Here is a 4,872-nt window from a genome sequence, read left to right as displayed (position 1 = left end):
GATTTAAAAAAGGAAAGAATTTATTTATAAGCTTTATTGCATCAGTCATTTGCAGAGCGTGGACAATGTTGCCATCGCTGTTACAAAGAACGTGATAGTGTGTTTAATACATTTACCTGTCATGTCCGGAATATACACATGTAGTTCGTCTCTTGTAGCATCCTCTGTATGTCCTAACTCAGTGTAGTTTGGGGTAGTTTCACAGCCATCGCCGCGGTAGGATGCCTGATCTGTAAATTGTGACACACGAGCGTGCAAAGATCGCGAAACGCTAAAGGGGGGCGAAAACGCTAGTGATCTCGCCCCACGGGGGGGGGGGCGAGATCGCCGGGGGGGGCGAGATCGCTGTCACACCGGTACCGAAGACGACCAGGCCCAAATGTCCTGAAAATTTCCCTAACGAGCTGTCTGGGTAAGGTGTACGAAGTGTTTCTCCGGGACTTACTACTACAGGACACGAATCACCTGATTCATGACTCTCAACATGGTTTCAGAAGGGGGCGCTCGACAGTCCCTGCACTCATCCAGACTATGCAATCCTGGTTTGATGCGGTTAACAGTTCTCCTAAGATGGACGTGCATGTTGCGTTTAATTGTTGACCTTACGCGCGCGTTTGACACCATAGATCACGGAAGTCTCCTCCGCAGTTTGTCACACCTCGGGATTAGACGGGATCTATGGCGATGTCTGAGCAGCTATCTGAGTGATCATGTTCAGTGTGTAAAATGGGGAACGAACACTTCTTCAGCCAAAGCCGTTCTCGCAGGTACACCTCAGGGGGGGATCCTCTCACCAACACTCTTTATCATCGCTATGAACTACCTTGATCCTGGAATACCGCCCAGCATAACACCTGTGAAATACGCGGACGATCTTACTAACTCCGAATTCCTTATGGCATCTTTACCGGGGCAAATGCAACTCTCACTTGACATAGTAGATGTATGGGCAAATGATTATGGAATGAAGGCAAATGCAAAAAAGACAAAAGATATGGTCATCAGCTGCCGCCGAAATCCGCTAATACCCCCACCACTCACGCTAAGGGGCGAGCCCGTTGAGAGGGTCTCTTCATTCAAGCTCCTTGGAGTAATGGTCAGCAATGATCTTACACGGGGCCCCCATGTTGAGTACATGCAATCAAAGGCTCAACCGCGTATACATTACCTGCGTGTAGCGAGACGTGCTGGGTTACCTCCAGATGTTCTTTTGCAAATTTACATTTGTTTCATCCGCCCGGTGCTCGAGTATGCCTCCCCTGTCTGGGGCGGTCTCCCACTTGGTTTGTCAGATGACTTGGAAAAGGTTCAAAAGACATTCCTCAAGATATGTGGCTTACCCTGTAACCATCTGCCAACCCTTGAGTCAAGGCGAAGGGAGGCGTCTCTACGCGAGTTGAAAAGGATTCTGAAAGATCCCTCACACCCGTGTCACGTCTTCCTTCAACAAAATGAGGTTCCGCGTTATGAACTGAGACGCAGAAACCGTACAAACTGCCAGTCAGTCGTACCGAGAGACATAGGAACTCGTTTGTGGCGAGGGTAGCGAGAGACTTACTAGACTTAGTGTGAGCCCCATGTCACTATGTGCAATATCGTTCGCCCCCATCATGTGCTATATACATGTACTCAGTTGTTATTGTTGTGTCGTTATGTACGTCGTTAAGAAATTAACACACGAAATGGTTTTAGAAATTGTATTCTACCTATATCTTGATTTTAACTATATATGATTTTAACTGCCAATATATTAGTATTAATAACTTGTTTCACTGTCAATTAAACGCAATTCAGTCTGGATGACTGCCATGTTGATTCAATAAAGTTTGATTTGATTGGAACGAATGGCATCACGGGAGTAGGTCGTGTCGTGTCTGAGCTCGCTCCCGACTGAGTACAATTTTATGGTGGTAATTTGAGCCTGTTATTGTTACAACTTTCTCCCACATACATTCTTAAAGTATTACTGGTGACCGTCCCAACATTCGACATGATGACTACCCGGCAGAAACGTCTAGCTTCGACGAAAGGACATGACTCTGCTGGAGACAAAGAAGACAAACATGGCGGCGACACGGAGGCGTCTTCATCGGAATTCGAGACCTTCGTGCGCGACCAACTCCAGAGGATTTTGGACGGACAGAGGGTGCTACATGAAGAGGTGAGATCCTTGGAGGAAAACCTAGAAAAAAATGTCCAAATGCTAGAGTCACGAATGGAGAAAGTTGAAAAGAGAACGACCGAGATACAAAAAAATGTGAAAGAATCTGCGCGCGAAACCTCTGATCAGATTAAGTCGCACACCGACAAAATGAAGATTATGGAAGAGAATCTGGCAGAGCTGAAACACAAGTGCAACAAGTTAGAGAGATTCTCCCGCAGAAATAATATCAGAATAATCGGTCGCAAAGTTGGAAAAGGTGAAAACTGCATCTCTACTGTAGACAAGATTTTCCATGAGAAGTTCGGCCTTACACATGTGAAAATCGAACGAGCCCATCCCGACGGACCGACCAAGAACAGCCCAGACGGTACCCCTCAACACATCCTGGTCAAGTTAAACAGCTATCAAGATAAAGTCAGTATCATGAAAGTGGCAAGAACCAAGCTGAAAGCCGAAAACTTCTTCTTCACGGATGACCTCACAGGTGCTGATCTGCAAGAAAAACGTAAGTGGCGGGAAAATGTCAAACAGGCGTACGAACAGGGGGTGAAATACCGGTTCTACAATGGATATTGGAGAGATGGGAAAGGAAAACCAGTGACTTTCTAAAGGTTACATGACATTGTCCTGATAAGACATTTATTCCCACTACTCGCTTCAAACTTAATTATACTTTGGCTCCTAAGCTTAACTACACGGGGAGCAAAATCCTACTGAACTGTTCATCATGTTAGACCGTGATTTGCCGATATTGTTTATGTTGTTTGTAGAATTTCTTCTTTTTGTGTCAGTAATTGTTACTATGTTTGCAAGTGTACAATTATGTCTGGAATCCCATCCACGTGCTGGTTCCAAGCCCACTATTGTTATTCATGAGTCCACCTGGCGAGCCAAATCTCCATATCAAAGACTGGCACATTCTCGTCAAAATTCCAATTGATACCATTTCTACTCCCTTTCCTTCCCGCCTCAAAGTAAGCTTTCGGTAGCTAGTTTCAATTGTAATGGCTTAGGAAAGAAAGAAAAAAGACGGGAAATCTTTACCTTTTTGAAGGACAAACCTTATTCAGTTTTATGCCTACAAGAAACTCATTCCAGTGAAGAGCGGGAAAAGGAATGGATTGCAGATTGGGATGGACAGATTTTGTTTAGTCATGGAAGGGAAAATAGTTGCGGGGTTTTGGTATTATTTAAAAATGATTTGTCTTTTCAGATAAATGAAGTCAAAAAAGATAATGAAGGAAGATTCATTATATTAGATTTGACTGTTGGTAAACTTCGTATCTGCTTAATTAATATATACGCACCAAACAAAGACGACAAAGTCTATTTTGAGAATGTGGAAAGAAATATCCAGACAATGGTAAATTGTAACGATAATGTAGTATTGACCGGTGACTTTAATACTGTTTTTGATGTAAGTAAAGACAGAGCTGGCCAACAGCCAGTTAACTATCATCCACATGCTACCCAGGCACTCTTGGAACTTTCTGATACACTTGATTTAGTAGATATTTGGCGATTGAAAAACCCTGAAACTATACGTTATACGTGGCGAAGAAACAAACAAGCCAGTCGCCTAGACTACTTTTTGATTTCATTCTCTTTAATAACAAAGGTTACAAATACCTCGATTGAGTACGGCTTAAGATCGGACCATTCTCTAATTGGCATTTCTGTGGTGACGTCTGAAATACCAAGAGGGCCTGGCTTTTGGAAATTCAATCAAGAACTTTTAGATGATCCAACATTTTTTAAGGAGATCTCTAGCTTTATTTCAGAATTCTTTTTGTTTAATAATGGCTCAGCCAATCCTCACATGGTATGGGAATCGTTCAAGTGCGCCGTGCGCGGTCAGATAATTAGATATTCGTCTTGGAAACGGAAACAAAGTAAAAAGTCTGAATCACTCCTTACCAGTGAGATCGACAGCCTGCAGAAAATATTAGACGCATCCCCAGATAGTGACACCTTTCATAAATTACAAAGGAAAAAATATGAACTAGAATTAATTTACCAAGCAAAAGCTAATAATTTAATCGCAAACAGAAGAGCCAAATTTATGGAGCAGGGGGAGAAATGTACTAAATTTTTCATGAACTTAGTTAGTAGGGGTCATGCAAGGAAAAACATGACGACACTTGTGAATTCAGATGGATTGATCTTCACGGAGCCTCAAAACATTCTGCAGGAGCAAGTAAAATTCTATGCTAACCTTTATGCGTTTGAAAATTCTCCCATGTCTTTAGACAGTGATGTATTCTTACCCTTTTTTCCAAAAGCGGCCCCCATCTTATCATCTGGCCAATGTAGCAGTTGTGAAGGTCCGATAACAGAAAAGGAATTGAAATTAGCTGTCGAATCTTTTTCCAGTGGAAAGTCTCCAGGTCTTGACGGACTCCCTACTGATTTTTATAAGACCTTTTTTAACATCTTAAAACAACCAATGCTAGACTCATTCAATTACTCATTTCAGGTGGGGCATCTGTCTGAGTCCCAAAAAATTGGTCTCATTTCTCATATTCTTAAACAGGACCCAACTGGGCAAGATAAAAACCCCACTAGTATGAAAAACTGGCGACCCATAACATTGTTAAATTGTGACACCAGAATTTTATCAAAGTGCATTGCCTTGCGTATGAAAAATGTAATCTCAAGCCTTGTCTCATACGATCAGACAGGATTTTTACCAGGACGTAATATAAGTG

Source organism: Branchiostoma floridae, chromosome 14 (genome assembly GCF_000003815.2).
Source record: "Branchiostoma floridae strain S238N-H82 chromosome 14, Bfl_VNyyK, whole genome shotgun sequence".
In the NCBI taxonomy this organism is placed as follows: domain Eukaryota; kingdom Metazoa; phylum Chordata; class Leptocardii; order Amphioxiformes; family Branchiostomatidae; genus Branchiostoma; species Branchiostoma floridae.
Note: the sequence above shows the minus strand (reverse complement) of the source record.